Source organism: Camelus dromedarius, chromosome 2 (genome assembly GCF_036321535.1).
Source record: "Camelus dromedarius isolate mCamDro1 chromosome 2, mCamDro1.pat, whole genome shotgun sequence".
NCBI lineage: Eukaryota > Metazoa > Chordata > Mammalia > Artiodactyla > Camelidae > Camelus > Camelus dromedarius.
The window spans coordinates 109,018,792-109,041,241 of record NC_087437.1 but is presented as its reverse complement, the minus strand read 5'-3'; the positions used below and the strand labels follow the sequence as shown (position 1 = coordinate 109,041,241).

At 40.4% G+C, this 22,450-nt stretch overlaps 1 protein-coding gene and 1 long non-coding RNA gene across 3 annotated transcripts in view; one reads left to right on the top strand and one right to left on the bottom strand.

The window, feature by feature from the left end:
• The window catches only part of BACH1 (BTB domain and CNC homolog 1), a 41,318-nt gene extending 39,654 nt beyond the window's left edge, over positions 1 to 1,664 (bottom strand). Inside the window, exon 1 of one of the 2 annotated variants that reach the window (XM_031458508.2) lies at positions 1,548 to 1,664. The gene's annotated coding sequence lies outside the window, so the exon portion shown is untranslated. The remainder of the gene's footprint in view (positions 1 to 1,547) is intronic. The other variant, XM_031458500.2, reaches the window with a different exon arrangement.
• LOC116154882 (uncharacterized) lies at positions 1,564 to 21,902 on the top strand. Its single transcript, XR_004138952.2, has 4 exons — positions 1,564 to 1,619; positions 19,987 to 20,021; positions 20,269 to 20,388; positions 21,496 to 21,902. It is a non-coding gene; the product is annotated as an uncharacterized LOC116154882 (long non-coding RNA).
• The last annotated feature ends 548 nt before the right edge of the window (positions 21,903 to 22,450 follow it).

The window sequence follows — 22,450 nt, the reverse complement described above, 5'->3', positions numbered from 1 at the left end:
CCAAGCCTCTGAAGCAACCTCTCCTGAGCGCTCCTTGGCCTTTCACAGGGCAGGCATGTGATGAGACTATCTGCACCAGCTGTTCCTAATTACCTCTCAGGCTGGGGTGAATGACTCAGCAACCCAACTTTTTTTAAGGAGTCATCTACCTTGCTATCCGACCAACATACTGAACAACGGTAAGCCACCTGACCCAGACATAGGTTAAACAACAAGAATGCACGCCGCGATGCAATCACTTAAGCAAGGCCATCCTTCTCCAAGCTGACTCACCAAGTGTCCCTTTTCCCCAGGCTTCTTTAATACAAAGGCTGAAGCGGCAAACGCCTTCAAACCAAGCCCAGCCCAGTCCTTGCACCACTAACCAAGACCAGGAAGGAGCAAGCCGGCCTCTTCCCATTTCTCTGCTAGACCATGTGGAAGCGCTCTGTCAACTACCACGGCCGGTGCTTCCACCCTTTCTCCTTCCGAACTGCTTTAAAATCAAACCCTCCTGGATATACTGAGTGTCCAAATATACGAACAAAGATCTAATAGTGCACCCTCCGTGGCAACAGTCCCAATACTAATAGAATTCTCCAAAAAGATAGGCATCCCTACAAACCAGCCTTTGTTCCTTCAAGCATGACATTGTAGCTTGTTTTTCCCACACACGTTCTTTCACAATTACTACTACACTATACCTTGAATCAGCCCAAATTTAACGCAGTAGGCTCACTGAACAAAAGCCTTCTGCACAGTTCTACTCAATGACATAAAACTGCCGTGCAAGAACGAGAAAGCCTCGGCACCCGTGTTACGTTAGACGAGCGAGCACAAAGCTGCAGTCTCTACGATCAACACCCACTCTCGCCCGACTGTGGTAGGCCGAATTACAACGAGCGGGCAAAACTCCAACAAAGGGAGCGCTGGGATCCCCGGGCCCCCAAATCAGTCCTCGCCAAACCCAGCCCCGCAAGGTGGTATTTTTGCTCCAGCCACGAACTCGGCCTTTCTTACGTGATTACACGCACGACACACACCCGGGCTGGGCAGACGGGATGCAAACAGCTCGCTGGACGCGGCGGCTGCCGAGGGTGGTGGGAGGGGGTGGGAGGGGGCGGGAGGACAATACGGAGCCCGGGCCCGGCCGCACGGGCGGTGCTGATGTGTCACAGCCCGGGCGGGCCGCGGACTGGCGGGGCCGAGGGGCGGGGGTGGGGGCGCGGGCGCCCGGACCCGCGGCCCGGTACATCCCCGCCCCCCGCCAGCCCGCCCGCCCGGGGGTAAAGTACAGCGGGCCCGTAAACAACGGCGCTGGCCGCGCACCCGGCCAAGGGGCGCCGACCGGTCGCCCCTTTCGGCGGACGCGGCCCCTTCCAGGAACCGGAGCCGCAGCCGCCCGCTGAGGGATCCCCGCCTAGAAAGCAGCCGCCCGGGGCCCCCCTCGCCGCCTGCCCCGGACCTGCCCGCGAGCCGCCCCTCACAGGCCCGCGGCCCTGACCGCGCGCCGCCGCCGCCGAGCGGACCCTCCCGGGGAAGGGCGCGCGGGACTGGGAGCCACTCACCAGAGCCGAGACGCGGCGCGGCCCGACTGACGGCAGCCAGCGAACGGGGCGGGTGGCGCCGGCAGAGATCAGGTGACTCACTCCCTCCCCGCGGCCGGCCGCCCCCTCCCCTTCTCTTCCCTCCCCTCCCCTTCTCTTCCCTCTCCTCCCCTTCTCTTCCCTCCCCTCCCCTCCGCCGCCGCGGCCACCGCCCCCTCCCGGACCAAAGCCCCGCCCTCCGCCTCTCGAGGCCCCGCCCCGTAGGCCTGCTTCGCGAGGTCCGGCCCTTCCCGCTCCGTAGCTCCAAAGCCCCGCCCTCCCTAGAGGCCCCGCCCCGTCTGCCGCGAATCCTGAGTCCGCGGATCCCTGTGGCTCAATCCTCGCTGCCTGAAGCCCACGCGAGGAGTTGAGGGGAGGGATCGCGAGAGCCGGGGGCGGGGTGGGCAGGCCTCCGGGAGGCTGCAATGGCGGGATCCCGCCGTCTCCGCGCGCGGCGCCCCTTTGCGAGCACAGTCCGCTATCTGAACCGTAAAGCCACCTGAGGACCACCTCCTTCTCTCCTGCTGAGGGCAGAAAGGAGAAGCCTGACGGCCTGCTCGCTCTAAGTGGTGCCAGGCCACCCGGGATCGAGTGCCAGCAGACAACAGAGGGGAGGGCGAACGCCGGCCCTCAGGGGTGGCTTCTGGAAGCCGCAGCGGCAGAGCCCCTCCTCTGCCTTCCCTCGGGGATGGCCGGGCGCCCAGGTTCGCAGTATTTGAGCTAGTTGATAGGGATACATCAAGTGCATCTAGGATTTTGTGGAAAGCATCTGGCAGCCCTGCTTCTGATTGACAATGAAAACAACGGCGTCGGCTAACAGGTGTTCCCTTCACGCAGCGGTTGCCAGGAAACTTGGGAGACAGGTTCAGAGCCCAGTGGTGTCAGCCAGCTCATCTCAAGCTCGGGTCAGGCTTTCATTGTCGGTTTTAAAATTATGCTCCCAAGCCATTTAGCATGTCTGGAATTACTCTGCGAAAAGATGCGCACCTGGCAAAGCCTACGACTGCCAATCTAGGAGCCCCCAGCACGGTGGCACTGTGCCAGCCAACCTCATTGGCCTTCGGATTGTGGGAAGCGATTTTGCCATTGGCTTTTGAGTTTAGGGCGAGAAATACAGGGAAATTGGTGGCTGGACAGGAACAGCACCGGGATGTGTGGGCTCATTCCCGCACACAGGAAGACAGCCCTGGATCTCCCGGGGCAAAAAAGGCTACCAAGTAAATAAAGTCAGATATTATCACTAACATGACTGCATTTGTACTCAGGGAATATTTGAGTTACATCCAAAATACACGAGAAAATGACATGAGTGAAATTACACGGGAGTCCAAAGGTTGAAGTGATTCACCATGACCCAGAATTGGGGCAAGAGGTACCATTTGCACCGGGTCTTCACTGGGAAGAATGGAGCCCTGCAGTCCAGGGAGGCGTGAGTTTATGCAATAGCCCAGAGGCAGGAGGTAGATGGCATTCCAGGCTGCTTGAATTCATCATGGGGTACAAATATTTAGTGAGAAAAGAAGAAAAACATCTAGGAATAGACATAGAATTGGGGTACTTACACCCTTCCCAGGGCATTTTTGAGGCTTAACTCTTCTTCCATCCTAAACCAATGGAATTCTGTTCTTCCTTCCTCCCACACCTTTTCAGTTTCCTTGGGAGGAACCCTTCTCCTTTTTCACTGTGGATAAATGGCTGAGATAGTTTCTAGCATATGCTCTGATCTGTTACATTATTTGAAAAGTCTTACAAAGATATATCAAGGTGTTGAGAATATCAAGGAGGTTAGGAGTGACTCTCAAACATTAGTATGTTGAAGAATCTCTAGGGTACTTGTTAAAAATGCAGATTCCTGGGCTCTGCCCCCAAGGATTCTAATTTCATAAGTCTGCAAATGCCCCAAGGGTCTGTATTTTTAATAGTGAGGCAGACGGTCTTCAAACCACACTTGAGAAGGTACTGAGTTAGAGTTTATGATGTACAGTAGGTACAGGGCAAAAATAAATAAATAAATAAAACTAGAGAATGAAATAAAACCAAGTCAGAATGGGAAGAGCCTCATGCACTGGGCCTAGAGTCTGGACTTTATCCCATGGGCTGAAGAGAGTGTGTAGAGGTCTTTAAGTCATGTAATTGCTTTTAGAGCTGATTCTAGAGAACCTCACTCCATTTGCATTGCCTTAGCTCCTTTTGTCTGTAAATATTCATTAACTAATTTAATCAACAGAATTTGAGGGTTGAAAAAACTGAGTTTTAAACTGTGAGAGATTTGACTACCAAGATAAAACAAGAATAGGTCTCCACAGCTTGAAAAACTGCCAGTCGACACTTCTTCCCTCAAAAAATGATTATGAATTAAAGCCCGGCCACCCATACCCACCCAGGTTGAAAGATTTTTGTGGAAAATGAACATATTTCATTAGAAGACAATGAGGCTTCCTGGAGCAAGATGGGAAAACACACCTTAATGTCTACCTGATATCTGAAATGAAAGGTGAAGTAAAAGAAATATAGCCTCTGACTTGAGATGTTCACAACTTCTAAGATTAAAAAAAAAAAATGCAGAAATTGTCAAGCTACCAAAAGATACGGTACAACACTGAGAATATAGTCAATATTTTATAGTTACTATAAATGGAGTATAGCTTTTAAAAATTGTGGCTCACTATATTGTTCATTTGTAACTTACATAATATTGTAAATCAGCTATGCTTCAGTTTTCTAAAAAGTCAGTAAAAGGGAAAGAAAGAAGACAGTACTGGAGCAGAACTCAATGTGACAGGGGTCAAATTGGTGAGAGAGGTGCTGCTGAGATACCAGATTTAATGACAACCAAAGTGGCTCAACGTAGGGTCCAAATGAGGAAAGATTCTTGTGCCTCTAAAAACCAACTGGGGATTAAAAATGGCCACAAATTTTTTGTCAATCTCCCCATCAAGAAGGGGAATTTATTTTCTATCTCCTTGAATCTGGACTGGCCCTGTAACTGCATGGCCAAGAGAACACTGCAGAAGTGATGCTGTTAGTTCTGGGTCTAGTCTTCGGATTGGCATCTCCCACTTCCTCTTTCTTGGGACACTGTCTCAGAAACAAGCCACCATGTTGTGAAAAACCCAGCAAGGGACATATATGTAGCCTCTCCGGTCAACAGCCCCAACAGAGCAACCAGCCAATAGTCAGCATCAAATGTGTCATGTGAGCAAACCAACTTGGATGTTCTGTTCTGGTCAAGGTTATGAATGACTCCAGCCCCCGCCCAAAAAAACCAAAACCAAAACAAACAAAACTCCCAGTGGAGCCCAGTGAACTCATAGAACTATAAGATAATAAAATGATTGCTAGTTTAAGGCACTCAGTTTTGGGGTGGCTTGGTTAAAGAGAATACCTGATGCTGGACTAGAGCATACAAATGTAATTAAATTTCTGAGAAGACCCGCAAGCCCAATGATTAAGGCTTGGAGGAAAGCTCAGATTAATAAAACAGAAAATATGTAGAAAAGACTGTTTAATTTTAAGCCTATGTCAAGCTTCTTGGTCTGAAATGACACTTGAGATTTTCTTCAATTACAAATTAATTGTGCCCCAAAATCCCCTCACTCTGCTGAATATATTTATATAAAAAAATAGAGAAATTGTCATTCTCTCTGAAACTGTTAGAAAATCATACATATAATCATACATATGTGTATACATATACACATACACACACATACATATAAGTGCTTGTGGGTACAAAATGGGACCCTCAGGATTCTGAGTGTAGCCTGACTGTTCTGCACCCAATAGCAGGGAAGGGGTGGGGTGGGTGGTGAGGGGCAGGTGATAAAAGAGGAGAAAAGAGTATGGCTGGAGGCAGAGAGATGACAGAAGTCTGCGGAAAGCATGATGTAACCAGCCCCCCAAGCCTGCGGTAAAGGTACTAAGTGTTCGGTGCAAGGGCCTTCCTGGGGCAGCAGTGAAGTTAGTGCTTGGTGCTGTCGGAAACAGCAAGCAAGAGCCTTCAACCACAGTAACGTGTCTGGGAAGGGCAGAAGAATCCGGCCCCATAGCTTTGTTACGTGTATTTGTTGATGTTTGCGCCAAGAATTATAGCCTGCGGCAGGCACTTGATCTTTCATCTTTAAAATGTGTGCAGGAGTTAGATTCTACTCTGTAATATATTTGTTTTAATAAAAGTGTTCTCAAAATATATATATTTTTAAGTAAAACTGACATAACTAGTAGAGGTGCCGTATTTTAACTCATAGTTTTACTTCATCTCTGGCATGTACACTTCATTCACCTAGGGCAGTGGGTTTCAACAGAGGATGGTTTTGCCTCCCAGGAGATACTGGTATTGATATGGGGCGAGAAGTGTCAGGGGATGCTACTGGTACCTAGTAGGCAGGGGCCAGAGATGCTGCTAGAAATCCTACAATGTAGAGGAGAGTTCCCATGGATAAAATACTTTGTGAATAAAGACTCCTTATTCCCCATTCGCAATGAAGAATTCTCTGGCCCAAAGCATCAATAGTGCCAAGGTTGAATAACCCTAACCTGTATGTACTCATGCTCCAGTATGAGACATGTGTATGTAAATTAAAACAAGGAATAAAGGGAGAAAAAATAAGTGGAAAAAAGTACAATGGAGCCCAAAAGAAGCTAAAAGAACATATCACAAAACATATCCTTGACAAAGGTGAGCTATAGAATTCTCTATAGCTTCCTAGCAGCCGGGTAGAAAGGGAAACTGTTTATAATGAACTGACTAGGAATTGGGCAAGAGTGACCACCATGGGAGGAAGAAGTACTGAGCTCTTAGAAGAAGAAAAAATGGGCGCAGACTGTGACCCCCATTACAACAGCACATTTCTTAGACTGGGGTGCCATATGTAGGAAGTACTTCAGAAATGAAGTACAATGAATAACCTCTGAGATTTAAAAGTTATCAAATGAGACCTATGGGATCAGAGGAGAGATACTCATACTATCATAAAGAGATAGAATGGTCACTTGGGGGAGCTGGATTTTCACCACTGACCATTCCAGATTTCCTGTCCAGTCTTTCCTGCCCTGCTCTGTGCCCCTGAAGGCTGCTCTCTGGGCACAGCATCCAGGGGGGTCCCCTGGTCCCTCGCTTCTGGTTGTACTTGGATAATGGGAGGTGTTGGCAGGGACACAGCTGTGTCCCTGCCCAGCAGCAGATTGGCTACAGCTCTGTTCTTCTAACCAAGTTTCAGCAGCTCTAGGGCAGCCTTCCCCTAGAGTTACAGCGAAAGAATATCATTCTAGGGGTGGTGATAACTCCTCACCTTGGTTGCTCCCGGGTGCACCACTGTCTCTTGGCAGGTTAGCTGCCCTCACCCTTGTGAGTGGTCCTATATGTTTCCTGCCAGTTCCCTGACTTGTTTCACCAGATCAAGACTTGGGGATAACCAGAGTGACTATATCAACACATAGGAAAGACAGTGACTGTCAAAAAGAGGAGTTTATCAAAATCTGAAGCCAAGAAGAGAAGAGCCAGAGGCACAAACACGGGCAACACATCCCTGGCCCTGGGGTGTGAGGAGTGACGTGTGTCAGACAAGGACATGGTACAGGTATCCCCTACTTTTCAAAAGTTATTTTTACACCATTTCAATTTTACAAAATACCTACATTAGTACTTATTTTTGCTAACCAAAAGAAATATGGAGAGAATTTTTTTTATGAAAAAAAGAGGGAAAGTGAAAATTGCATTCAGTTTTTGTTTTCCAGTGAGCCATGCATTATAGAGGGAGTGTGCACCCTGAGCATCAAGAGTGGCACCACCAAGCTCCTTCCCTGGGAACTACACTCAGGGTCTCAGCATAGCTTTGAGCCGTGTCTGAGCATCTGTGTTTCCTCAATTTATCTTGTGTGTTCATTAGCAAGATGTGTCCTAAGGTAGTTGCTTCTTCACTTTCTGCCATTTCAGCTTGCAAAAGGTTTCACAGCATCATTCTACTTTCTCAGAAAGTGAGGAAACCTGTATTTTATTGCTCAGTACTGTTACCTACAGGGCATGGGGAGGATGAGAGCTGAGAGCTATCGTGTCTTGGTTCCACTAGATTAGCTGTCCAGGTCACGCCACTTACATCGCTGTTAGATTTCTTTCTAATGATTTGCTTTGCATATACCTCTGCCTACAGGGAGAGGTTGTCTGGCTAGTGAGCATCAACATTTGGTACATTTGCTGGCAATGTTCTCATTGTAAACAAATAAATCATCTTTCCGATTTTCTTCCTGCCTCTGCAGCTTTGAGTAAGTGTGCATCCAAAAGACTGATCACCACTGGTACGTCCACAGTTTGGAGTTCTGTCCTGCAAGTACAGAATCATGCTGAGTGTGAGACGGTAAAGCCCGAGATGACCTGGTCCAGGTCGTACCTCCTTCACAGGAACACCCTGTACTTATTACTAGTGACCTTTGACTGGGGGCACTTTATCCCCCATTCACTTCCCTTTTCCTAAATTCCTTTTGGACAAACACTGCTAGTTGTCTACCCAATATCCATTCCCTCTTCTTCCTTTCCATTCTGACTGAGTATGTGCTTAAAAACACTTAAAAACACCTCCCCAGGCTCCCTTAGCCAGATGACCTAGTTCTGGTCAACAGATGTAAGCACATAGGCACTCAGTGGAACTTCCAGGAAAGCTCTTACTTTCCTGATAACAAAAGACCAAGTCAACAGGTATACAATTTTGCCCTCTGCCCTCCCTGTGTTGCATGACAGGAGGTGGGGCTGTTTTCTTTCATCCATGAGGATGAGAATCACACTCTAAGGATAGCAGAGCAGGAAGCTAGAAAAAAGCTCGGGTCCTTGACCACTTCCTTGAGCTGCTGACCTGCTCTGGTTGTGGGGTTCACTCTTTTTATACCAGAGAAGAAAAACTCTATTCAGTTAGGCTTCCAGAGTTGTTTTTATTACATGAAGCCAACCTTAAGTGATACCTTTTCTTAATCTCAAGGCTTTACCAGGCCTCCCACATCATTCTATTTAAATACATGCGCTGAGAACACAGAAGTCGTGCATCCTAGGTTACGTAGGAATAAATGGTTGTTGTGAACATATACAATCTATGCATAAGACCCCTGAAGCTGACAAACAAATGGCAGTGAGCAGCAGTCTAGTAGAGTTGAGAATAAGAGAAGGGCAAAAATTACACCTTATTACAAAATTATGAAGAACATTATTATTGACTTCTGGATTGCCATATCCTTTTAGATGTAAATGGATCACAAATAAGAAAACAGAGATGCAGTTAAGTCAGTAAAAAAAATATGCTGATGAAATTCCAGGAAATGGCTCTTTTGAAACATGGGACAGCTGCCAAAGGGGGGAAAAAGGAAGTTAAAATCTTTCCAAAACAATTTCATAGATTTTAGCAATGCAAAAACATTGGGAAAACATAAGAAATTGCATGGAATTATTCTGATTATTTAAACTCTTTCTCTTTTATGATGCATTTTATAACTGAATAATCAAAAGCTGCATCATAGTCAGTAGTTTACATGAATTGAAAGAGACATACCCACTTATAGCAGTCAAAAAATTTAAAAATCCACATCTATGCATGAAGCTGTAGGAATTAGGAGACATTGAATTCCACTTAGCAAATGGAAATATCTTTCTATACTAATAATTTGAGAATTTTTCCTAAGTCAAAAGAGGCTTTAGAATTAATATTAAGCTTAGACTTCTAAAAGCATCAACTTAAATTTATTAGGACACTAGAAAATTGCCTCCTGGCTAAATAAGATTTCCAGAAGAAACTCTATTGGGAATGTATTTTATATCCCTTAGGATAAACAAAGAAAGGAAACCTAGGGCATATCTCTAATTAACTACATGTGCCCCTTGGGTTTCCAAAAACAAGCTCTAACATAATTTGATGCTTTATCCTTAGCAATGAGAAGTCAAGCATAAAACCACTTGCAAGCACCACATGATGTGCTGTAGAAAGGAATAAAAGATAATCACAGACACTTTTATCATTTTTAATAGACAAAAATCCATATTTCTGTTACCAGAGCCAGAGGGGTCAAGCTCTGCCTCTCTTACTTCTCTACTTGATGCCTGAAATCCCTTGGAGATTAATTTGAGGGGATAAAGGTTTTGCATGTTCAAAAGTTCTCTGTTAAAAATTTTTTCAAAGGGCAAATACATTAAGCCATCTCCAAGGACAATTACAATCACTCTAGTAAGAGTAAGCCTGTAAAAATACTCATGGCAAATGGGGTTCAAATGCATTTTGACAGGAAAGTAGAAGTAAGTATAAGAAAGCAGGAATCTATACCTGCGAGCCATACCACTTAAAGAAGTATGATGGGGCCAGGAAGGGCAGCGGAAGGGGACTGAATGCTGAACAGTAGGATACTGACTGGCTAATGCAGAATTATTGCCAAAAGCTGGCACAGCTTTTGGGAACAAGTGTTACCTATTCAGTAAGAATGTTATTAAAAATCCATCTTTGAATATGATTTTGAAAATAATATCCTAAGAAGTTATAAATTCATCATGATTAGTAGAAAAATAAAGGATAACTCATGTCATAAAAGTACAAATAGCAGGAAAGACTCAGATATGTCTGTCCACCAGCCAATATGCTGTATGTATGTACTGAATTCTTGATCATTTACAAAGCATTTTTATAGATTTTGTTGCATTTAATACACCACCCTCTAAAGTAGATAAAACAGAAATGGCCCTCATTTTAAAAAATGAGGAAGCTGAGTTTTCAGGCCAAAGGCTAGCAAACGACGCCATGCAGCTCTTTGGGCCGCTTGACCAAGAGCCCTTTCCCTCACCTAAAATATTTTCCCTGAAAACCCCATGAATAAATGCAAGTAAATAGATTTGGATTCATGGATTCCAGTATTGTCCTCTTACATTGATTTACATGCATGTTTTAAAGTTTTATATTGATCAAAGGGTAGTTATAACCTTTATTTATTAAGCATGATTTGTGGTCATTTCTGTAAAAATTGTCTATCAATTCTATTATAAAGTGATTTTAGGAGTTTTTTCTAATCCATTTTTTTATTGAAGTATAGCCAGTTTACATTGTGTTAATTTCTGGTGTACAGCATGGTGATTCAGTTATACATATGTATGTATTCCCTTTCATATTCTTTTTCATTATAGGCTTTTACAAGGTATTAAATATAGTTTCCTGTGCTATACAGTAAGATCTTATTGTTTATCTATTTTATATATAGTAGTGAGTATCTGCAAATCCTGAACTCCCAGTTTATCCCTCCACTCCCCCTGCCCTGGCTTTCCCCTGTGGTAGCCACAAGTTTGTTTTCTATGTCTATGAGTCTGTTTCTGTTTTGTAAATAAGTTCATTTGCCTCTTTTTTTAGATTCCGTATGTAAGTAATATCATATGGCATTTTTCTTTATTTCTGGCTTACTTCACTTAGTATGACAATCTCCAGATCCACTCATGTTGCTGCAAATGGCATTATTTTATTATTTTTATGGCTGAGTAGTATTCCCTTGTATAACTATACCACAACTTCTTTATCCAGTCATCTGTCGATGGACATTTAGGTTGATTCCATGCCTTGGCTATTGTAAATAGTGCTGCTATGAACATTGGGCCTTCTTAACACAACCAGAACTATCTTAGATTTTGAATTGCCTAAACAGAGGAACACACCAACAGTTGCTAAATGCTGGGCACAGGGCTAGAGTGCATTGATATGTTACTGCATTTAATCTTCACAACAACCAAAAGGGTAAGTATGCCCATCCATGTTTCCTGGTGAGGAATCTGAGGATCAGAAAAGTAATTTATTGGTCCAGTATTACCCTGAATGAGTATTTAAACTTAAGGAAGCTTGTATAGAATGTAGACTTATAAGAAGGAACCATAAAAAGGTAAAATTTCATTATGCATAACTTTGTTGTGTAAAGGATATTTGCATGGAAATTCTCAAAAGTATACTGCAGTTGAAACTGAGAAAGTACAAAGATTCAGGAAGTAGACCCCACTGAACATTCTGCTGAAGGATGGCAATCCAAGCTTTCCAGAAGGAGAGAGAAAGGGAGCAGATGAAGAATGGTCTACTCAGTAACTGGCCAGAAGGAAAATCAGGGAAGAGTGTGTGTTGGGATAGGGTGGGGGGCTCTCAGTGCTAAGATGTGGTGGGAACTTAAAGGAATGAAGCCAAAGGAACCACTGGAGGAAAGGAGAAAGACTTCTAAGGAGAACAATAGTGATCATTTCCCTGAGATTGGGGCCAGGAAACAGTCTCTGCAAGTTGTGATTAGCATAATTACCAGGGTAAACCAAACAAGAACTCAAGTGTGATTGTAGGGGCCCTCCAAAAAAGCAGACTCCAAATGGGATTAAACGTGCAAGTATTTGATTAGGAGGAATACTTAACATAAAAGGAAGTAAGGAGGGAGCTAAAAAAGACTGGCAGAGTCATCGCACTTCAATGCAAACTCTGACCCTGAGCCAAAAAGAGAGGGCGAGAAGGTTGCGTGGAAGTGTCCTAGAAATGGGGTACAGCCTAAGTTTGGTTCAGCAAAGCCATCGGGATATCCTTGGACCTAAACTGATACTGGTTGGAGTCCCATACCTCCCTGAACAGGCATGCTTTAGTATTCCCCACGAAACTCCATCACTATCAAGGAGCAGCCCATGGGAGGAATGGCCTCGAAAGAAGTTAACTTTGCATTGCAAAGCTTAGCAAGTGCGGCCCTTGGTCCATTACAATTACACCCTGCAGTTGAGGGCCTGGAAGGTACATTCTCATGCCCACTTCATTGAGTTCCAAAAAAGTCTCTGAATATTATAAAGTAACATCCCTTTTATTCTTGGTGCTTCACAGAAAAATAATGCAACTAGTCATCTTTTATTGAGGACTTATGTGCTAAATGCCTCATATATATACATATTTTTTTTCTCTTATAGTCCTCACAGCAGCCCTATTGGGTTAAAGGACTTCCCCAATAACACAGATTTAGTAAGGGGTAATGCCAGGATTCAACTCAGGTATTTTGACTCCTAATGCTGATCGCCATTTTGGAACTTAGGTTAATCATACCAACTTTGGTATGGGGTAGCACTGTCACGAGAATTAAGCGAAATAATTCATGAAAAAGCCCTCAACACAGTGCCTGGCCAGGTGGGAAGAGCTCAAGGAACGTCACTATTATTTGGTGGTTGAGCCGGGACTCAGATCCAGCTCTGACTGATGTCAGGGCTTATACTCTTGGCCACTGATGCAGAACAGCGATCAGCGTAAATTCAGCGTTTCAATCAGATAGTATTGGAAGCACCTGAAAAGGCATTAAAAAAGGAAAAGGAGGGCAAGAACTAAACCTTCTTTCAATAAATAGTATCAGTCACCCAGATAGAATTCAATGATAGAAGATACTAGAAATGAAAGGTATGTTTCCTTTGGCTCCCCAGGGAAGAAAGTCACACAGGTGTGGCCTCTTTACCACTTATTCATAAATAGAAATATGTAAGATTTATGACACTGCCTGTGGGAAAAGGATGAAACAAGTTACTCTCGACATTCTTTGAAAAGAAAGCAGAGAGGAAAGAAAAAAAAAATTTTTTTGCAGAGGAAGGCATCTGGACTTCTGCTTGTGACCAAGATGGAAAAACAAGGACAAGATTTGCCCTCCAACCAGTAACAACCAAAAAAAAAAAAAAATGGAAAACAGTATAAAACAATAGTTTTGAGACATTGTATTCTGACAACAAAGGACAGTGCTCCCTGAGAGAGGAGAAACACACAAGATGAGCCCTGTGAGTGCCCCAGACTACCTAGAGAGGAGTGAACCCAAGTGGAGTTCATGGTCAGCCTGAGTTGAGGAGATGGAACTGCAGGCAGGTAGGCTGGAGAAGCCAAGGCAGCTGGAAATTTCATAGAGCAGAATGCTAAAGAAAGGGAGCTACACAGGGAAAGAACTCCAGCAATCCACATACAGTCCTCCTCAAGTCCTCAGTTTAGTAATGGTCAGCACATGCCTATGAAGAAAATGCTGGAGGATGAGGAGGGCAGGGTGGAGAGGAGCCACCTAAAAGGAACAAAAGGAGCAAATACTGGAGCTCATGCAGGGTTCAGTTTTCTGCAAGCCAGAGTAGAAAATCTCATATTTTATGGAATCTTGGGTAGAGTACTTCAGAGGTGGGGCAAAATAGTGGGGCAAAATTAGTCGTAAACTAAAAGCTGCTCTGGTCTCACTTAACAAAGCTTGAAAGAAAACTTTGAAAGAATCAGACTGTCTTCATAATTTCATCCCAATAAAACTCAAGAATATTTACAAGAATAAAAAAAATCCAGGACCCTAACATAATAAAATTTGCAATAATTAGCATCCAATCAAATATTACCAGGTATACAAAGAAGCAGGAAAATATGACTATCCGTCATAAAAAGAAAAACCAATCAATAGAAACTGATCAAGAAATAATAGGCATATGAATGATGGAATTAGTAGATAAGGACATGAAAATTATTATTATAACTATATTCCATATGTCCAAGAAGGCAGAGGAAAGATTAAGCATTTTAAGTAGAGTTGTGGAATATATTTAAAAGACCTGAATCCAACTTCTAGAAAAAAGAGCCCTCAACACTGTAGGTGGGAACCTCCTGCATTATTCTTGAAAATGTAATTTGGTGCAGACACTACAGAAAACAGTATGGAGATTCCTTAAAAAACTAGAAATAGAGTTACCATATGATCCATCAGTCCCACTCCTGGGCACATACCCAGAAAAAAACTATAACTTGAAAAGATACGTGCACCCTAATGTTCATAGCAGCACTATTTACAATAGCCAAGAAAATATACACAATAGAATATTACTCAGCCATTAAAAAGAATAAACAAATGACATTGGCAGCAATGTGAGTGGAACTGGAGATTGTCATTCTAAGTAAAGTAAGCCAGAAAGAAAAAGAAAAGTACAATATGATATTACTTATATATGGAATCTAAAAAATGAGACAAATGAACTTATTTGCAAAACAGAAACAGACTTACAGACATAGAAAACAAACTTGTGGTTACCAGAGGGCAAGGAGAAGGTGGAGGGATAAATTGGGAGTCTGGGATATGCAGATATTAACTACTATATATAAAATAGATAAACACCAGTGTCCCACTGTATAGCTCAGGAAATATCCAATACCTTATAATAGCCTATAATAAAAAAGAATATGAAAAGGAATATACATATACATATATATATATATAAATGTATAACTGAATCTTTACGCTGTACACCAGAAACCAACACAATATTGTAGATCAACTATATTTCAATTCAAAAAAAGTGTTTGAAATGAAAATTCCATCAATTGGATGGGATTAACAGTAGATTAGATGCTGTAGAGGAAGGGATCAGTTAATTTAAAGGCATGACAATATCAACTTTCTAAAATGAAATAGAGTAAACAGCTGAACAAGAAAGAAAGAAAGAAAGAAAGAAAGAAAGAAAGAAAGAAAGAAAGAAAGAAAGAAAGAAAGAAAGAAAGAAAGAAAGAAAGAAAGAAAGAAAGAAAGAAAAAGAAAGAAAGATAGATTCCACTCCTAGGTATATATCTGAAAAAAAACAAGAACACAAATTCAAAAAAGGTACATGCACCCCAATGTTCATAGCAGCATTATTTACAATTGTCAAGATATGGAAGCAACCTAAGTGTCCATCAACAGATGAATGGATTAAAAAGATATGGCATATATACAATGGAATACTACTTAGCCACAAAAAAGAACAAAATTTTGTCATTTGTAGTGACATGGATGGACTTGGAGGGTATTATGCTAAGTGAAATAAGTCAGATAAAGAAAGACAAATACTGTATATCACTTATACGTAGAATCTGAAAAATACAACAAACTAGTGAATATATCAAAAAAAGAAGCAGACTCACAGATACAGAGTGCAAACTAATAATTATCCATGTCTAGGACAGGGGAGGCGAGGAGGTAGGGGAGTGGAAGGTACAAACTGTTGGGTGTAAGATAAGCTACGAGAATGGCTTATAGGAGGAGGGTGTAGCTCAGTGGTAGAGTGCATGCCCAGCATGCATGAGGTCCTGGGTTCAATCCCCAGTACCCCCATTAAAAAAAAAAAGGAACAAGCCCAGTTACCTCTCTTCCAATAAACTAGTTAATTAAACAATAAAAATTCTTTTAAATATATTTTTAAAAGGAATGTGCTGTACAACACAGGGAATATAAGCAATATTTTGTAATAACTGAAAATGGAGTGTAACCTTTAAAAATTATATAAAAAATTAAATATTTTAAAAAGACAATGAAGATAAAATAACAAAATTTAGCAAGGATAATTCTAGAGTAGGGGTCAGCAAACTACAGCCCATGGGACAGATCTGACCCATTGCCTGTTTTTGTGTGGCTTGGAAACTAAGAATAGTTTTTACATTTTTAAATGGTTGGAAAAAAACCCAAAAGAATAACATTGTGCGAGATGTGAAAATTATATGAAATTCAAATTTCAGTGTTCACAAAGCTTTTTTGGAACACAGTCATGCTCATTGGTTTATGGCTGCTTTCATACTACAAGGTCAGAGTTGAATAGTCATAAGATACTACAGAGTCTGCAAAACCTAAAATAATTACTCACTGGCCCCTTACAGTAAAAAACAATTGCCGATCTCTGATCTAGAGAACTAATGACCCAGTTTCTTCCACAAAAACAGCAACAATAACAACAAAATGCAAAGGGGAAAAAAAGAGATGAAAGGAAGAACCAATCGTTTAAAAGACTTAAGAGACATATTTACTATCAAAATATCTTCTTTGGATCCCTACTCAAAAAAAAATGTAAATAAAATCAGAAATGGGTGCAGTGGCAAAGATATTTGATGACATTAAAGAATCGTTCATTTTTAAAAGCATGGTAATACTTTGTGGTTATATTTTAAGAAGAGTTCTTAGCTTTTAGAGAGACATTCTGAAATATTTACAGATGTCTGGATTTGCCTCAGAATAATCCGAGGAATAGGGGTTATTGGGTGTGGGTGTGAGTGAAATAAGATCGGCCATATTATGAAAATTTTGACTGGAAGATGCGTGCCTGGTGGTTCATCATACTATTTTACTATTTTCTCTACTTTCATGTATGTTTGAAAATCTACATTATAGAGTTAAAAATGAATCTATTTCAAAACAAAAGTAAGTTCAAGGACCATTTCTTCTGGCCCTTGTAATCTAATGCCTCTTTCCTGTGCTTCTGCAGAAACATGGAACTTGCCACGTTGGTTGTTACTGATAAATGGTTGCTTGATTCTCCCAGACTATCAGTCCCTGAGGGTGGGGACCATGTGTTATTTGACTCTGAGTCACAGAAACTGGCACATAACCTGGTACATATTAGATCCTTAATAAATATATTTGGAACAAAAAGGAAAAAGAAAAAGAAAAGAGCATCAGTTAACTGTGGGACAACCACAGCAGCCTAACGTGCATGTTATTGGAGTCCCCAAAGGAAGGGAGGAGACAGCAAATTATTTAAAGATATAATGGATAAAATAGTTCCAAATTTGATGAAAACCATAGACATATATATTTCCAAGAAACTTAACAAACCTCAAGCACACAAAAAAAGCATTTTACCACACAATGCAAACAAATTTAGAGTAGATTGTACAACCATTAAAGTTGCCAAGATAAGGAGATAACGCCCAAAATCCTATTGAAAATAGACAGTTAAGAGCTCTTATGTTGGAGGTCAAGCAAAGTGAGAAAACTCCATCCAATCAATTAAAAAATAGATGAGGCTTTATATATAAGGAAGAAGCAACCGGAAGAGTCAGAGATAAATCTACATACCAGACCATAATGTAGAATAAAGTCAAGATGAAATCCACAAAAAAAGGAGGACTTAAATGCAACATATATTGATGACAAAACTATCTCATATATTAATGATAATAGAACAATGTCTCTATTCCCTAACCTGTTTCTCAGATTTAGATCTTATTTTCAGTTGCCCCTGGGCATATTCCTGGTCCCAAAATTTCTTAACTCAGTACTTTCACCTATTACCTCACTACCAACACATCACCCCATCTCACTCCTGAACTCTAACCCCTTCATTGTGTATATGTCAATCTCCATTAATGTACCGACTGCCTTCCACTAGTCCACCTTGTTCTCACCTATGATTCCTCAGGCTTCCTCAAAACCAATCACCAAATCCTGTGGATTTTACCACTGAAATATCCTTCGTATCAGGTACCTTTCTCCCATTCCCTCTATTCTCACTACTTCAAGCCTTCATCATTTCTTTTATTTTTATTTAATATGAATCTTTTACTAAGTAAAGCATACACACAGAAAATGAAATGAACAAATCGTGTGTACAACTTAAAAATTTTAGCAAAGTGAATACGTCTATTTCACCACCATCCAGATTAATATATTGAATTTTTCCATTACCGTAGGATGACTCCTTGGTGTCACCTCACAATAATTACCTGTGTCCCCAAAAGATATCCACTATTCTGAAAGCTAACGCTGCAAATTTTGCCTGTCTTTTGAACTTCGTACAAGTAAAACTATACGATGTACAGTCTCATATCTGGCTTCTTTAGCTCTACATTATTGTTGCAAAGTTCATCCTTGTTACTGGGAGTAGCCATAATTTGCATATTTCATGGCTGTGTATAAATATACCACAATGTATGTATCCATTTTACGGTTGGCAGGCATATGCATTGTTTCTACTCTGGGGCTATTTATTCATAAAGTTACCATGAATATGCTTATAAATGTTTCCTGGCGAATGAATACACACATTTGTATTGGATACAAAGCCAGGAGTAGAATTGTTAAGTCAAAGGATATGCAGATGTTCAGCATAAGTAGACACTGCCTAACAATTTTCCAAAACGGTTGTTTAATATGTTACATTCCTACTAATGATGTGTGAGAATTTCAATTGTTTCACGTCCGTCAAAACACTTGGCATTATCCATTTTTAAAGTTTTACCCATTCTGGTACAACTATTAAATATTTTATTGTTATAATAAAATATTGTTTCAATATTTATTGAAAAATTCCTTTCCTTTCCCGATTTGTTTGATTTGCCTTATCTTAAGCCTTATGTAAAGAAATCAGAAAGTGGGTTCAACCATGTTATTGCATGTGTGGGTAGTTCCTTCACTTCATTGCTGAGTATTCATTTGTATGACTGAAACGTGATTTGTTTATCCATTCACCTGTTGAAAGGTATTTGGATTTTTTTCAACTTATGGACTATTTTAAGCAAAGCTACTATAAATATTCTTGTACACATTTTTTGTAGATATATATATTTTTAGCTCCCTTACTTTCCTAGAAGTGGAATAAAATTGCTGAGGATAGGATAGGTGTATGTGTAATTTTATAAAAAATTGATAAGCAGTTTTTCAAAGTTTTGTAACATTTTATGTTTCCATCAGCAATGGGTGAGCATTCCATTTGCCACACATCCCCTCCAACACTTGATATTGTCGATCTTTTAAATATTGAGATGTATTTCCATTTCAGTGACTTTTCGTTTATTTTTTAATTAAAAACTACTATGATCTTAACCATCTTTAAAAGTAAATGAGAAATATAGACCTGTCCTGGAGAAGAACATAATCTAAATGAGAAGAAAAGTCATATCTAAATCAATTAGACAGCAATTCTAAGACATTATATAAATATCATGATAGCCCCTTATAGGATGATAGTAAACATCAAACAAACTTTTTTGTGAATGTACCCCAACACTACAAGAATGAACATACAGTTGGTCCCCCTCACACCTCCCTCCCAACCCTCCTCATCAAGGCTGGGGACATGGTACAAACTTCAAAATTCATTTGAGGTTTAATATTTCATTGAAATTTTTTGCCAAAACTCTGAAATATAACCATGTTGTTTCCATATAAAATATTTTTATCACTGATCTTTGAGTACAATTGATAACCCAAAATATTTTCAAACTGTTTCAAAAGACTTTTTTTTATATCACAGGTTTCTTGAGAAAAAAACAGCTACTTTCTTAATATTGAAATGTCATACTTTGAAGGGACAGATTAAGTGTGTTTATTTGTCAAAAAATCTGTTGCATAGTATGATTCTAACCGCCATTTATCTTTACAGGAAAAATCACCAAATCTGTATTGTTTGTATTATGTATGCCATCTTTTAATACATCTTTTAATATCTTTGGCAGAAATTAAGCCAGAAACTTCTGTTATTAATCTGTAGATTACTTATCAGTAAAGTTTAGTTTATGTTTTTCAGTTTTGAAAAATTAAATAAATAAACATGGGATTGCTAATATTTTCTTAATTTACCCCCATTTTGGAGCTTGATGCTCTGGTGGGTAATGAAAGTAATGTCTATTTTTCCACTTTCTTTTCTTCTCTTTCTCTCAAACAGGCTACAGCACAATATTGAGAAAGGGAAGAAGAATGGTATGGCAATTTCTATTTTTTTTCCCAAATATGTTCTATTCAGTTGATATTATGAAAATAACATTTGCTACTATTTGATGTTGTATAAGTATCGTTCAGAATTTTCACTGGAAGTAGCAAGATAAAGTACAATATTGTGCTTGCAATTCTGTGATACTGTTGAAATTCATTTTAAGTTTTGGGGGTGGGTGGGTTTGTTTGTTTGTTTGTTTTAGACCTAGAGTGACCACTTATCCTGGTTTTCCAGGGACTGAGAGGCATTTGGGCATTTGGGATTGTCAGTGCTAAACCAGAGGAAATCCTGCTAAAACTGGGTTGATGGGGAGGGACCCCCTCACTATGTCTGTCCAGCTGGCTTTCAAAGGATGTAAGTACCCTGGTGCTTCTTTTTACCTAGTGGTTTTTGTCTTTTTCTATACAAAATCTCTGAGGAAACAGAGGGCTGAGCAGTGCAACATACAGGAACATTGGGTAGTTTTCAGTTTCCTAAATGATTTTAGTAAGAAACACACCACAAACCTTTACCTTTACCTCCATATTGTGAGTAGTAATGTCTTAAAACTCAAAGGTAATTGGTATGAGTGTGAATGTTACTTGTTATAGGGTATTTTCCTCAGGAAAAAAGTTGTATAAGCATAAATAAAATTGGATTTTTTTAAAGTGATCTGGAAAATTATGAAACTTCCCTTCAAAATACAAACACAGTCATTTAATTACATGTTTAAATAATGTTTATAGTTGGCATACTCGTTTAGAGCAAATTTATATTAGAGTCATATTTTTATATACTGTATACTTTTGCAGGAAATTGAAGTTCTTTATATAATTAATGTTATAGTATATGTTTATTTATTTAATTGGAGCTGAAGCATTAAATAGCACATTTTAAAGGGGAATATAGAAATTTTCCTTGCAGCTTTTCTTTTATGATGTTTTTAGTCTGAGCTATGAGTCATTTCATGTAGAATCAGTAATATAACCCCCAATTATATCATTAGTCCTATGACAAAATACTGTTTTTAAATGATGAAGTTTCTGAGAATACATTGCAAATAAAGTAGGAATGTTTTATATTATAATATGATATTTCTAAATGCAAAGCCTTTATTTTCCACTTACATACATATACTCAACTTGTGTGTGTGTTTGTGTGTGTGTGAATGAGCAGGTGGGAAATGAGATAGAACGTACCCTCCCCTCAGTCACTCCTATGGCTTTGCTCTGCCTTACCTTCTTTTTTTTTTTTAGTTGAAGTATAGTTGATTTACAATGTTGTGTTAGTTTCTGGTGTATAGCATGTGATTCAGTTATACATATATATGTATTCAAACTCTTTTTCATATTCTTTTTCATTATAGGTTATTACAAGATATTGAGTACAATTCCCTGTGCTATAAGTAGAACCTTGTTGTTTATCTTTTATTACATTCTTAATAGCATCATTTCATTCTCTTATTTCCTTGTTTGTTTACAGGTGTATTGTCTGTCTCTACCATGATCCATGAGGGAAGGGACCTCTTCTGTCTTATTCATTCTTGTATCTCCAGCATCTACAACATGATAAGCCATTACTTCTACGGATCTCTTGGTTAAATAATGTATTTGCACAAAGACATGGTAAATGTGCTGTGTAGGTTACCGGATACACACCAGGTTATCTGTCAGGCAGGGTACTGGTGATTAAGAGCAAGGCTCATATATGTACCCGCTAGCCGTGTGACACTGGCAAGTGACGTAATGTCTCCTGCTTCTATGTCCTCATACATAAGATGAGAGTAGTAATAACCACCCTCACAGTACTGTCGTGAGGACTAAATGCATTGCTACACGTGACATACTTAGGAAGGTGCCTGGAACATAATAAACAGAATGTAAATGTGAGCTCATGAGCTGTAAGGTTTTCACCACCGATATGTGTTTTTATTTACAAAACCTAGAAGTTTCCTGAAGGCAGCAGGCATATCCTGTGTTCTGCCTGAAAGGCATCAACACTAGATGGGTGATTTTTAAACTGTGCTTTTCAGAGAGGCAGAGGATCTGCGTAAATCTCTAAGGACTGTCTTGGAGGAGAAGGTAGCCAGAAAGGTGGACAGAGCCCAGCAATTGGATTCTGCCTCTGTTTCATCACCACCACTCAAAGTAGCTACCCTCTCTTTCATGACTGACTTTTCAAATAAGCTTCCCGAATACAGGGATGTGTTGCCTTAAAAAAAGAATAACAACTAACTTGAGAACCAGAGTATAAGATCATGTCCAAAGCTTTATTCAGCTCTATAATCTTATCAATTCCTAAACAGCAAAGCATTACACAGCCCTGCTTCTGACCCACAGCAATTTTCAGGTAGGGCTTGATATTGTTACATACTATATATTGATTATGTTACTATTCCATTATTACCTGTAATATGTTGACTATATATTATATACTA